We start from the raw sequence: 15,127 nt of genomic DNA, 5'->3' as shown, positions 1-15,127 counted from the left end.
ATTTCAATTATACTAGAAAGTTTCCTTGAAAATTTTCTCTTTGTAATCTGTCCCTCTCTCTAATCCCAGGCAATCACTGATCTGCCTTCTGTCCCTATAGCTGAGTTTGAAATTTCTAGAACTTTATATACATGGAATCATATTGTATAGACTCTGCCTGACTTCTTTCAGTCAGAATAATGATTTTTAAATGTATCCATAGGACTGTGTATATCAATAATCACTTAATTTTTTTGCTGAGTAATATCTTTGGTATGGATATGCTAAGTTCTGTTTTTGTTTTTGTTTTTTTTTAATTTTTTTTTAATGTTTATTTATTTTTGAGACAGAGAGAGACAGAGCATGAACGGGGGAGGGTCAGAGAGAGGGAGACACAGAATCTGAAATAAGCTCCAGGCTCTGAGCTGTCAGCACAGAGCCCAACACGGGGCTTGAACTCACTGACCTCGAGATCATGACCTGAGCTGAAGTCGGCTGCTCAACCGACTGAGCCACCCAGGCGCCCCTAAGTTCTGTTTTGTTTTGGTTTTTTTAATTGGTTTCCCTGCCAATAAACCTTTGGGTTTCTCCAGTTTGGGATATTACAAATAAAGCTAATGTGAACATTTGTATATGAGTCTTTGAACATAAAGTTTTGTTTCTCTCGGATAGATACCTAAGAGTGAAACGAGTGGATCAGGTGGGAGGTGTCTGTTAAACTTTTCAGGAAACTTTCAGTTTTCCAATGTGATTCCACCTTTTCACATTCCCTCCAGCCGTAGAGGGCATTTAAGTGGCTCTACATTCTCACCTCCATTTTGCATGGTCAAAAACAAACAAGAGCTTCAAGAACTCATCATGGATGGTTCTTCACCAGAAGAAATGTTAGAGGAAGTCCTCCCTTCAAGTGGAAGGAAATGATACCAGACAGGAACATGGATTTACACAAAGGAACAAAAAACACCAGTTATGGGAACAACATAGATTAAAATAGGGTTTTCTTCTTTACCCTGTAAGTCTCTTTAAAAGATAACAGACCGCTTGTAGCCAGAAGAATAACAATGTAATGAGATAAATAGCATATACAGCAGAAAAAAGGTGGGACAAAGTTGGGAGAGAAGAAATGGAAGTATTTTAAAATTCTTACGGTGTATATGTAGTAATATAATATTATCTGAAGTAGACCATAATAAATTAAAGATGTACAATTTAAACCCTAAGGCGACCACGAAAATAACAGTATATAGTGTTATAGGAAGGGAGCCAACAAAGGAAAAACGATGGAATTATAAAGAATACTTCATTCATACAAAAACGAAGGAAAAGAGGGGAAAAAGGAATAGATGAGACAAGTGGACAATAAACAACAAGACAGTTGACTTAAACCCAAATGTCCCAGCCCAAAATGTCAGAAAAAGAGAGAGAGGGAGACTCCCTAGGTCAGATATTAAATTCTGACAAAGCCGAGTAAAAAATGAATAGCTTCCTTTCCAAAGGAGTCCCAAGTTCTAAACTGAAAGGAGCTGCTTCTCTTTGCCAGAGGCCACAATCAGCAAAATCATTAGTCACAAAGATTTACAGCTCAAAGGGAGCATTGCACTTGAGATGTCCCAGAGGTATAGAGAGCTTCAGCTCCCTGGGAAGAGCCTCCAAGCCTGCTGGTTTGGAACCTGCTTACAGGGTGATACTTCTTACGATACCCAACTGAAATGTCCACATGGAGTGCCCCAGTGGGATACAGACTGTATCTGATACTCAGTGTCTGAGAAGTTTTAAGGCTTTCCCTTGGGTGGTGGAAGTCTGAAAAAACAACAAACAAACAAACAAAAACAGTCTCTCCGGGACTTCCAGAGGGACTGAGTGTTGCAAATCCATCCACATACTCCCAAGAAACATTATTCACAGACCAAGCTCTTGAGATTTTTTGGGCTTTATCAGCCATATCTGTGAGCCAAAGTGTGATATCTTCAAAGTTAGGGCTATTGGGACTAAGGCTTCTCACTTGTCAACCAACAGGACATCAGGAGTACATGGAAGACTTTTAAAACAAGAGTACAGAGTCACTTGCGTTATGATCTGATAGTCCCACTGGTGGTAAATGATGAGGGCGCGTCTCACTGACACTTCCTGTATATGCAAGAATTCCCCATCAAAAGAATCTCTTCTGACACACATAGAACAGAGGAATGCAACCACACAGACCATCAACTACAGGTGTAGAAGCACTACAGTAGACTGAGTAGCCCAGAAGTCCTCACCCGGAAGGTCTCCGTGCTTCCTTTCGCTACTGCAAACCTTGCCCAAACTTTATCAGTTCACTTTGGGGGTTGCCTTCCCCCGTGGGAACAGATGGCATTGTTACTCTGCCCCCTATAATCAACAAAACTACAAAAATGTCCCTCCACACAGTGACCCAGCATCCAACACATAGCTTTGTAACCTTAGTCTTTAAGTTAGAGAACTCAATTAATTTTTAACATAATACCAACATATTTGATTCATATTTACTTTACCACCCTTTGTTTTCCATTTAACCAATCCATTTTGTGTACCCTTTTCTTTCTTGCCTCTTTCGTAAGAAATATTTTACTGTGATCCCATTTTGTTCTATTAAATTGTTAAACTTTTACTACTCTTTTAGTAATAACCATAATGACATGTGATTTTGACATATTACAATCTAAAAAATAAATCACAGCTTTTACTCCTCCTATTTATGCTTGAACCTTAGGACACTTTAATTCAACATACCCCCCTCAACTTTTATAACATCATTGTTGTGCATTTTCTTTTATTATTAATTTTTAGAAACTGCTTATTTTCCATCGGCTGTATTTCCATTTTGTTTGCCTTTGTGGAAAAGTGGCTTAAGACCACTCAGTGGTTGTTCCTACCCTCCCAGCGGCCTGAGCAGTGGCAGCTGCAGACCTGACTGCCCCGGTCTTCAGTAGGAAGTGCCCAACAGGCACAGAGGGCACCTGCCCGCCTTCAGACGGGTCTGTGACTTCAGGTTGAGCAGCAGTGAACCCAGGCGCTGGAGCAGCCCGTTCACCCTGAAATTCCTCTTTGGTCACAGCCTTTTTGGCGGCAGGCTGTTCTTCCTTTTCATTCTCCTCAGGGTCTTTGTAGAGTAGAGACCAGCACGACCTCCCAGGGGTGTTCACCGGAAATGGTGCCACGCATGCGCAGAACTTCCTGGGGGGGGGGGGGAGGGGCCAGCATCCACCACATCAGACCCACTGAGTGAGCTCCCTTGTTGTCGCAAGGGATGGCGATGTCCACACGGGGCAGAGGAGAGTGTTAGACAGAACGAGGGCAGACAGGTTAAGGTAAGATGCCTCTGTGAGAGGCTGGTGGTCAGCCCAAGGATCGGTAACCACCAGAAGGCTGCCTGGACCTGGTTAGAGAAGGTTCCAGGAGTCGGGCAGCCGGCAGTAGGAGTGATTCTAGTAGCAGCAGCAAACGTCAGCACAGCTCGCTGGCCAGGACTCCTGGATGAGATGACACGCACATCGGCCGGGTTTGCAATTGGCCACAAGGCACGAGCTACCAGCAGAAGCTCCCAGGTTCTCTTCAGATTTGTGATGTAGAACCCATCACGTTTCCTTTTGTAGATGTACTGTTCCATTGGAAGTCAAGGTTGGTGCCGCCTAAACGGGCTCCTGCTGCAAGGAATTTGAGAACACCCTCCTGCTTCACTTACGGGACATCAATGGCTCCAGACTTCATGAAAGTTTCCCTTTAAGTTATAAGGAGAATGCAGAACAATACCATATGGACCCCTCCCTGGGTAGCTTGAAAAGGTTTCATGCATTCTGACTCTGAATTGTTATTTACATCAACAAGACACTACCACTGTTGTTTTGTTTACAGTCAATATTCATTCATATTTTCCTGTATATCTTTAAAATGTATTTTTTTTTTTTTTTTACTTTTTTCCCCCGCGAGGATACATTTTCTTCTACCTAATGAACACCATTCAGGAGCACTTCTTTCAATGATCTCAGTATTTCCTCTGAAGACATGTGTATTTTGCTGTTTTTATAGGATCTTTTGCTGATTAATGGGTTCTGGATTGGTAGCTATCTTTGTGCACTTTAACTATGCAATTCTGTTATCTTAGGATTTCTATCATTACTCTCTAGAAGCCGGCCAGCTGTGTGTCTCCTTGTCCCTTTGAAGGTAAGGTTTCCTTCCTTCAGGTTGCTTAACCATTGTTTTCACGGTCTTTGCTGTTTGGGTGGTTTCTTGTTTGTTTGTTTGTTTGTCTTGGATTTGGGGTTTTCTCTGTATTTATCTTGCCTGTGTTGTAGAACTTCCTTAATCTGCTGTTCAGTGGTTTGTAGAAGTCTTGCCATTATCTCTTCAACTATGGCTTCTGCCTTATTTTTCCCTTCACTCCTTTAGGGACTCCAATTACATGCACATTAGACCTTTTCTTGTCTCACAAACCTTCTAAAAAAAACTGTACTATTTTTAATGTTTTTTTGTTCTCTCTGTACTTCACCTTCAAATTTTGTATTAACATGTCAATTTCAGTAGTCTTGTCTCCTGCTGTCTTCATTCTTCAAAGACCTTTTATTTAAAACAACATTTTAATAATTTCTCTTCAGTTCTAACAGTCTGTTTCTTTCCTTTTAGAGATGGCGGCTCTCTGCCCAAATCTCCATTTTTTCATCTGTTTCTAGTATTGTCATATACTAATCACGATTATCGTGAGGTCCTTGTCAGATGGCAGTGATATCTCTGTCAACCGCGAGCTTGTTTCTATGAACACCATTTTATCTATTTTACTTATTTGATCTATTTTACTTTATTTACTTTATCTATTTTACTTTATTTCTAGTCTTGATATTAGTCTTGAAGTGTCATAGTAATTTTTATTAAATGCTAATTATTCTGGAGTAAAAAACTACAGAGACTTACGGCAATGATTCATTCCTGCAGCCAGTATTGACCTTTCTCTTACTGTGCTAAAACAACAGAGGCTTAACAAGAACTGTGAGTCATGGCTGCCTTACAGCCCCACTATTGCTGTTGTACTTCTAGTGCGGCCTGGACTCAACCAAGAGGTCTGGGCACTCTCTGTGACCCCCTTCTAGTTTCAGGTCCTAAATTGCAATCATTGTCTTATAAGACTGTTGATAGCTTTGCCATGCTTTTGAATCTCCTGCCTCACAGGGCCCAGAATTTGGCAAATGTTTTCAGGGGAAAATTAACCACATGCCTGGAGATGCCAAAGTCTACCAGAACTCCATCCTCCCCTGTGGCTGAGAGCTTAGGTTCTGAGCCCAATGCACCTGCCTCCTCAACTGACCTCACAGTGAAAGCCAAGGCAAACATGATTCCACCTCTGAGGAGTCTGGTTCCTGTTCAAAACCGTCCATGTGCTTCTTTGGGCCTGACCATAGGCTATTCCAAAGGCTTTCCCCAACAGACCCTCTGGCTGGCTATCTCCTCACATATTTAAATACCGATCCCAGGGCCTTTGTTCCTAGATCTCTTTATCTTAGGCCTTCTGCCAAGATCTTTTTCAGGTATCTCTGCCAAGCTTTCCTTAGCAGAGGAAGAAGGGGAAAGCAAGACACTTTTCCCTACTATGACTCGGTACCCAGTGCTTTTCTGCTCCTGGCATTTCCCCCTCACTTTATCCTAACCACCATGGTCCATAAACTGTGGGAGCCTTTTGTTCAGGGCTCCTTCCGCTGTGGGATGGCCCCACCTGCACGGATCCACCTAACCTTCAAACTGTGCATCATTCCATGGAGGCAAATGGAATCAAGGAGTCAGCTCTTCTCTGGGTTTAGCCTCCTGTTCATACCACCTCAGTAAGTGATTAAGGTTTAAGTCTCATTTTTGGCTTGTTGCTATAATCAGTTATTCCATACCTGACAGCTTGCCTTCTCTTCGGCTCAGCTGAACTCCTGACAATTCTTCCTCTGCTCCCTGTCCCCAGTTTTTGTTATCTCTTGACTGCCATTAAACATTATCCTTCTGTATTTTATCCCAAGTTTACGGTTATTTTCGGCAAAAGTGCTGTTCCATTGCTATCTAATCTATCCTACCCAGAAGTGTAATTTCCACCTACTGCCTTTCAATTAAACATCCTGAAAGCCCCACAAAATGCTTCTGATTACACTTTTTCATTAACTGAACTTAGTTACATTGTGAAAACTAGCTGCAAGTGTGTCTGGGAAATAGAAAGTCCTGTGACTGAGAATACTGTCATCTTAGATTCTGTTAGTAAGGATAAGGCAACTACCAGCCCCGTCCACACGTTCCCATTTCTTCCCTGGTTCCATGTTGCTTTTGCCATCTGCCTTGCTTGATGCTATCTGCTTTGTCTAACACTGGCTGAACTGATTATGTAAAGTATGTTGAGTTTCTATTCACACAGTAGGTGTCTGCAGTTGGTGGCATGGTCAGAGACTAGATAGCTGATGAATTACCAACACTTATGAATTGGGGTGGCTTAAAACAAAGAACATGTTCATAGTGAAGGGTGGGTGCATGTCTTGCAAATGAAAAATACATTGGACTAAGTCAATGTCTTTTTCCAATTTTATAAATACTGTGTGGTTGAAAGTTCCAATGGTTGATGTGTCCCTGAAAATGGTGTAATTTTGACTTTTTTTTTCTTAAAGTTTATTTATTTATTTTGAGAGAGAAAGAGAGAAAAAGAGAAAGTGAGCTGGGGAGGGGCAGAGAGAGAGAGAGAGAGAGAGAGAGAGAGAGGGAGAGGGAGAGAATCTCAAGCAGGCTCCAAGCTGTCAGCATGGAGCCTGATGCGGGGCTTACCCTCATGAACCGTGAGACCATGACCTGAGCCAAAATCAAGAATCCTACGCTAAACTGACTGAGCCATCCAGGTGCCCCGATTTTGACTTTTTTAATTGACTTTTTTCTTATTGCATAGATGGCTCTAAAAAAAGACTGCAGAAATTAATTTTGATGGTAGAATCATCCTAATTTCAGAGTTATTTTTGTATCACTGTAACTTAGTATGTATTTGTTTGTATGTCTTGGGTGCAGAGAGGAGAATAAAAGGATTAAGTTATGTAAGTCACTCATGTTTCTCAGAGCGTGTGACCAAAGTGTAACAGAATAATTTGTAGGTTTTACAATTTTGTATTTTAATGTGACTTTCATTTCTGATGACATATAAATCTAATAGATTCTACCAATGAGTTGATTAGAACAGCACCCTTTTCAATTTTAACTAGTATTCTTAAAAGATATACTATAAATAACTTCCAAATCATGTGTCTATAGGATCCTCTGTCAAAAAGCTCATCCTCTTAAAGTACCTAAAATGTTCTCTGGCACCTCTCTGTCATATGTAGGTGTTATATAGATTACACACACATGTTCTGTGTACGTGTTACAATATCTACTCCTTAGTAAATGGTAGAGGTTCTGATCCTACGTAAGAACAAAATGCATTATGTCAGGGCCGAATAAAGGAACCAAAAGTATACCATTCATTTTGCTAGGGATAATTTCATATAAAGAATTATGAGCCAGATATTGAAGAAGAGAAATGCAATCAAGGGAACAGTGGGGTATCACAGAGATTGTAATTTCACAAGGCAACTACCAGCAGCTATTTCTAGGTTCTGGAGAGAAGAAAGAAAACTTAGAAATTTGAAGGGGCTGAGACCCAGATCTCTGAGGTGGTCACCCCACTGGGCTGGTGCTGGTGCCTCAGAAGCTTAGAGAAGAGGCCCATGGAGCTGGGTTTGAGACCTTAAAAGAGGGTGAGGCAGCCAGCTGTGCTGATGTTCCTTAGGGAACATGTTGAGGATGATTCTCCAAGGGCTGAACCTACTTTCAATTTGCCCTTGCTGGGGAAGGGGCATGGCTGGTGACTCCCACAGGGCCGAAGACAAACAGGGATGAACAGTTCCCTCCTTTTCCAGCCTACCACTGTCTCTCTACCACCCCCTACTGGCCCAAGGGAAATGTGGTTCCCAGAGTGCCAACCTCAGCATCAAAAAGCAGAGTGCAGGAGGCAGGAGCTGAAACAGAGAAAATGGCTTAATAACTAGCACAAAGGTCTACATACGCTACCAAATGAAACGTTGGATTATACGTTTTCTGAGAGCTCCATATTCACTCTGTAGGATGTTATTTTGATGCGGGATATTATTAATATAATTAAATGTGGACAGAATAAAATGAATTTGAAACCACGTCCCCTAAATTTCAAGTGGGTATCTATTCTCATTATGAAAAACTGGGCTAAAAAACAGAAAAGCTAAAGCAGGTTTAAATTATAATATGAATTGCTTGTGAACACATATATCCTGTACTTTTTTAAAAATTTTTTTGAATGCTTATTTATTTTTGAGACAGAGAGAGACAGAGCATGAACGGGGAGGGTCAGAGAGAGAGGGAGACACAGAATCTGAAGCAGGCTCCAGGCTCTGAGCTGTCAGCACAGAGCTAGACGCGGGGCTCGAACTCATGGACCATGAGATCATGACCTGAGCCAAAGTCGGAAGCTCAACTGACCGAGCCACCCAGGGGCCCCTATCATGTACTTTCTGAGACAGTCTTAATTTCAAAAATAAAGCTTTAGTTTGAAATTTCATTCTTGTAAGCATGTAATTTTTAATGTATCATATATCATGTAACTTTATTTTTTATTTTTTAATATTTATTTACTTTTGAGAGAGAGAGAGGGAGAGAGAGAGAGTATGTGTGTGTGCATGAGCACAGGGAGGGCAGAGAGAGAGAGAGACACAGAATCCGAAGCAGGCTCCAGGCTCTGAGTTGTCAGCACAAAGCCCGACGTGGGGTCGAGCCCATAAACCAAGATCATGACCTGAGCCAAAGTCAGACACTTAACTGAATGAGCCACTCAAGCAACCCTATAACTATTTAAATATATTTTTTTCTTTTTTTCTTGTAACACACGTGTGCTCACAGGTGAGGGCCTATGCTGTGTGTGTGTGTGTGTGGGTGTCTATGTGTGTGTGGATGTGTATGCCAAGTGTTTTAATATATATCTAGAAAAGTAACATAATCTTGATTGAGATTTTGGATTGAAACAAAGTAGATTATTTTAACGGAGACTCTAGCTTAAATTTTCTCTGGCCTCTGGCACAGATTCTTAAAAAGTGGAACCACAACTTTTAATGGAGAGAAGTGAGGATGACATTTGGCTGATTCAGGAATACATTTTGGTTAGATTCCACCTCATTCTGGAAGAAAAAAAGAACGTTCAAGCAAATAATATAAATGAACTAAAAATATAACTTCAGTTGTCATAGGCAACCCTTTCCTTCCAAGTAGAAGAAAGGATAAGGATAAGAAACATATGGAAGAAAAGGACACATGATCTGAAAGTATGCACAAGAGAAATCTAAGAATAACATGAACACATATGCTCTATGCAACTAATCAAGCAAATTACCAGCCAGAAAAGCTCAGTGTCCCTCAATGAATTCTCATTTACTTCTAAGAGTAGTTTCTATAGACTCATTTACCTTCCAGCTGGCAATGACTAGGTAAAGTAAAAACTGTTAGGAACAAAGCATAAGAAGAGTGTTTGAGTAATTCCAGTGAGGCAAAGCAGTGTAATCACTCCTCTGCAGTTCTGTCTAAAAACCCAATCTCGTAAAAGGAAAGAAACCTATCTTAGTGACTAAATCACTGAATGTATGCTAGCATGTATAACAGAAATCATATACACACAGTTTTTTTTGTCACCCTTTGCAGAATCTAAGCCTAAAATTATATGTTTATTGATTTTAAATCTGTACTTTTGTAAACTTTCCTTTATCCCCAGTAGGTTTCCATTATAAATATCCACTGATGTGCTATGTATAGTGCTACTAACTTTCTTAAGTAACTGCTTTAAGTCAGCAAGTTTTTTTGTTTTGTTTTTTTTACTTTGTTTCATTTGATTTTTTTTCTTCAACTTTGTTTTAATGTTAGGAGCACAGGAAAGCCAAACTCAGACGTTTGAAATACAAAACCTAGATGGGACCATTTTAATGATAATATAAACTCCAAAGTGCTCATCCTACCATTTAAAATGAAAAACAATTTGAGACTGAAGAGGCAGATTTTGGAAGGGTTAACGGATAGTAAAGTAACACAAGCAATAGACAAATGGCAGAAGGAGAGAGGAAAATTCTCATTTATGAAAAAAATGTGATAATACACAGCAGCAAAACAAACAGAGCAAACAAACTAAGGCAGCTGACTGTGATGGCTGTTACTGCATCGCAGTTTCCTTGAGTTCTGAAGCTGAAAAAGCAAAGCTATTTTTCTGTTCATGATGAACTTCTGACACATAAAGTCACATCCTGTATGATAATGTATGCATTGAAATTTGAGACATTTTGTGGCCTACTACTGATCAGTTTCTGCAAATTTCCCGAGAGTTTTAGAAGGGAAAACACAGATTTAAAAAAATTATTAGAAGCAGAACTCTGTATGTCCAGGGGTTGGCCCTCATTAACTACATATTTTTAAAAATATTCTGTTTTCTGTCTGCCTGCTTGTCAATAATTATTAAGAAAAATATTTTCATTATAATCTTTTAGGAATTTCCTGCTATGATTCTGTCAACTTCTGCCTCATATTTTTAGGCTGTTTTAGACACATAATTTTTTTCTTTAATTTTTTTAATGTTTTTATTTATTTTTGAGGGAGAGAGAGACAAAGTGTGACCTGGGGAAGGACAGAGAGAGAGGGAGACACAGAATCCAAAGCAGGCTTCAGGCTCTGAGCTGTCAGCAAAGAGCCCAACACGGGACTTGAACTTGTGAACCACGAGATCATGACCTGAGCCGAAGTTGGACGTGTAACTGACTGAGCCACCCTGGCGCCCCTGGACACATAATCTTTAAAACTGCTATATCCTCTTAGTTAACAGAACGTACCAGTAGGGAACGAGCCTCTTCACTCTTTGTGTTTTGTTGCTCATTTTACTCTGGCTTTAACACATTATTCACCTCTTTAGTACATTCATGCTTTGGTGTCTTCTTGTAAACAGGAACCTGTGTCTGGAACTTTTAACATCCAAACTCCGAATTTTTTAACTAGAGACTTTAACTAGAGTTTTATTCGCAGTATGGATATATTTGGAACTATATCTGCCATCTGAAATCTTTAAACATCTCTGGATCTTTCTTGCCCCTTATTTGAGTGACTCCACCTGAGACTATTTTCAATATTAGTCTTTGTGTGACAAAACTTCTTAAGCCCTGAATGCCTAGAAATAGTTTTAATTAAATCATTTAATGAGAAATGATGGATAGCTTGGCTGAATAAGAAATTCTAGTTTCTAAATTATTTTTGTATCATACTCTGAGAGTACTAATCCAAGTCATCTTCAATGCAGAGTTGTTGAAAAACATGTTTAGTATTGGGTTTTCATAAATAATAGACTCTATGTATGCTTTTAGTTTCTAATCTAGTATATGTCCTTACATTTTACTATAACTTAGAAAAGTGGTTTTGGCATTTTTTTCTCCTAATTTCTCCCCTTTGACATTCTATAGGCCCTTTCAATTAGAATTAATTTTTTTCCTTCTATTTCTCAAAAATTCATCTCCATGTTTTGGTATATGTTCCTTCTTCCGAAAATTCATTTTCTCTCTTTGGGGACTCATATCTAGGTATCAGAACTTACACTTCAATTCTACATATCAACTTTTTAATTATATGTTCTATTTATTTTTTCCTCCTTCCCTCTGGGAGTTTTCCTAAGTGACTGATGACTTAATTCATTCTTCTGCTCTATATAACTGCTATTTACATTGTGCTCTTTACCTAAACTATCATTTTTTAGTTCATATCTCTACTCTTTATTTATCTTCCATATTCTTCTAGTTTCCCATTATTAATGCCTTCTTCTATCTCCCTTAATATGTTTATTGTGCTAATTTTAATTTCTTGTTCTTTCTCTTGTAATATTTGTGGTTCAGATGGGATCCATAATATGCTGGGATGTTTTCCTTTTGAAAAAGTGGTACTCCTGAAATGTCTTGATATTTTGGCCCGTGAGTTCACTTTCCCTCTGGGAGGCACTGACTTCTCTATCAGGCAATGTATATTAAAGCCAGACATCAGTTCTAGTCATTATTCATGAGCTCATGAAATGTAGGTAGGGAGCCTCAGATTTGGTGCTCCAGGCACCAGGCACCATGGTCAATAACCCCCATCTCCCCCAAACAACTCCTTGGGCTCTCATCTCCTTTGAAAGAGAAGCAGCATTAGGAGACATACTCAATGTCATCGGCTCTGTGATGGGCCAAAAGGGGAAATGGTGGAGCAGAGAAGTGACAACCTGAAGTCACTTAGTTTCCATCTGATTTCCCAGTTCCTCTTAAGCACAGAGCTCCCACCCTGCACTTATTCCTGCAAAGACTCCTAGGCCAGAGGTGTAAGTTACTACAGGCGTGATGAGCGGACTGACTGTGCAAAGGCACAGTGGTACTCACATTCAAGAGTTCTTTCTTTTATTCCAGCCACTCCCATCCATACCACCTCTTCTTCCACTCCCAGCCAAAGACACTGTATGCTTCCAGCATCGGTTGGGAAGGTCAATGTCAGCCATTCTCCGGGTTCTCTTGCTGTAATCTGCCAGGTGTTCAAGTTGGTTTACTTTTTCATGTCAGTCTTACATATCTAAATTATTACTCAGATATGTAGATAGAATGATATACATATAGCCACTGATGATGATGTAAAACTCTCTTCTGCTGACCTCATGAATTGGACACTTTTAATATGTCAAGCATATTAAAACTACTCTGAAGAAGCGCTTTTTTTCATAGTTGCTTCCTAGCCAGTTTCTTGTATCTCACCAGAAAGTACTATTTTACTCACACTTGGACCAGATGGAGAGTGGCAGCTACCCAAATACACTGGGAAGGAGCTGACCCCACAGATAAAGCAGCAGGCCCGGAAATGATTCTCTTACTGAGAGAGGAGTAGGCAATAATGTGTCTTCTAACATATATTTTACATTTCACATTTTTCCTTCAGAATCATTTATTTATTGTAGTATACTGGGAAAATTCACAAAAGGCCAAAGAAGGAAACAGTTACTTGTAATTTCACCCAAGTTATTAGTATCATTAAAAGTCTGTGTAGATCTTCTAGGAAATTGACTTCTTTCTAACCTGCTTACCAATTTGGTTTTAAAAAGTCGGATTATACTGTATACAGATTTTGCAACTTTATTTAATGATTAATATCCTATGAAAATATTTAAATATCATTAAGTACTCTTCTCTAAAATGTTACAATATCGGGCACCTAGACGGCTCAGGCAGTTAAGCATCTGGCTCTTGATTTTGGCTCTGGTCATGATTTCATGGTTCTTGAGTTGGGCCCTATGTCACGTTTTGCACTGACAGTGCACAGCCTCCTTGGGATTCTCTCTCTCTCTCTCTCTCTGCTCTTCCCGCTCTCTCTCACAATAAACTTAAAACAATTTAAATGCTATAATATTACAGCTGCATAGTATTCCATTATGTAGATTAAAAAAAAATTACTTTCCTAGCAGACATCTGAGAGGTTTCTAATAGTTTTCCATGACATGTGTCAGGGACAAAATAATCTTTTTTACATAAATTACTTGGCCTGTTTTTAGTTGTTTATCGAGCATGTATTCCCAAGTGTTGGGTGCTGGGTGGTGGCTGAGTTTCTAAAATCGTGTTCTCCCTTTGAAATATGCAAACATCGTGAAATGGATCTTAAATGCATGGCTCAGTGAATTTTTACATATGTGTACCCTTGTGTAACCACACACAATGTGAGACGTATAACATTTCCAGTTGGGTCAGGTTTTAACGGCTACTGATGCATACTGAGAAAAAATGTATCAAGTTAAATTTTATTTGAGCCTCTTTCCCCCCCTCTATCTTCTCTAACATCTAGTTCTTTTCTGCTCAAATCTTATAATTTTGATATACAAACCTATAGACCATTATTATTGTTACTGTTTTTTGCAAATATAATTACCTTTCTCCTGGAGAAAAAAACCTAATTGTATGCTTTAGCACAGGGTTACCTGTCTTCTGGTGTCAACGTATGGATTTGTCTGAATTTTCTTTTGATAAGTTATTTTAGAATCAGTCCTATAATATTGAGTCCTCTCAGGGCACCTGGGTGGCTCATTCGGTTAAGCGTCCGACTTCAGCTCAGGTCATGATCTCACGGTTCATGAGTTCGAGCCTCACATCGGGCTCTGTACCCATAGCTCAGAGCCTGGAGCCTGCTTTGGATTCTTTGTCTCCCTCTCTCTCTGACCCTCCCCTCTCAAAAATAAACATCTGTCTCTCTCAAAAATAAACATTAAAAAAAATTTTTTTTAACTAAAAAAAATATTGAGTGCTCTCAGTGTAGGACAAAAAAAAGGCTAAAAATTCTAATGGTATCTTACTAAAAAATTAAAATAATGTGATTTATTGTCATCTAATTTGTTTAAGTGTATTTATTTTTGAGAGAGAAAGAGAGAGCGAGCGAGCACAGGTAGGGGAGGGGCAGATGGAGAGAGGGAGACACAGAATCTAAGCAGGCTTCAGGCTCTGAGCTGTCAGTGCAGAGCTCAAGGCAGGGCGTGAACTCATCAACCGTGAGATCATGACCCGAGCCAGAGTTTGACGCTTAACTACCTGAGCCACCCAGGTGCCCCTAAATTTTTTAACATAAAAAAGTTAACAAGTCTGGGGCACCTGGGTGGCTCAGTCAGTTGAGCATCCGACTTCAACTCAGGTCATGATCTCACGGTTTGTGAGTTCAAGCCCCACGTTGGGCTCTGTGCTGACAGCTCAGAGCCTGGAGCTTCCTACTTCGGATTCTGTCTCCTCCCCTCTCCGCCCCTCCCATGCTTATGCTCTGGCTCTCTCTGTTGCTCAATAATGAATAAATGTTAAAAAAAAAATTAAAAACAAAATTAACAACTCTTATCCTTCCGAACCTCTCAGAAACCCCTACCATTTTTGCACACCACTGAACGTTATTTGTGGCATATACTCTTGTCATTTTTACAACTGCTGAAAGAATAGGTCCAGGAATAAACACAAGAAAAGAGTAAGAGCTGGCCAACACTTGAAACCACAGAACTAAGTCATTGTCAAAAATCCAACACAGTTATCTCCGTGAGACGGTATTAACTCACATC

At 39.8% G+C, this 15,127-nt stretch overlaps 1 pseudogene; it reads right to left on the bottom strand.

Annotated features, from left to right (window-relative positions):
• Window positions 1–362: 362 nt before the first annotated feature.
• On the bottom strand, window positions 363–3,708 carry LOC106974333 (40S ribosomal protein SA-like; annotated as a pseudogene).
• Between the last annotated feature and the right edge of the window lie 11,419 nt (window positions 3,709–15,127).

Source organism: Acinonyx jubatus, chromosome B1 (genome assembly GCF_027475565.1).
Source record: "Acinonyx jubatus isolate Ajub_Pintada_27869175 chromosome B1, VMU_Ajub_asm_v1.0, whole genome shotgun sequence".
Taxonomy (NCBI): domain Eukaryota; kingdom Metazoa; phylum Chordata; class Mammalia; order Carnivora; family Felidae; genus Acinonyx; species Acinonyx jubatus.
This window is presented reverse-complemented; position numbering and strand designations above follow the sequence as displayed.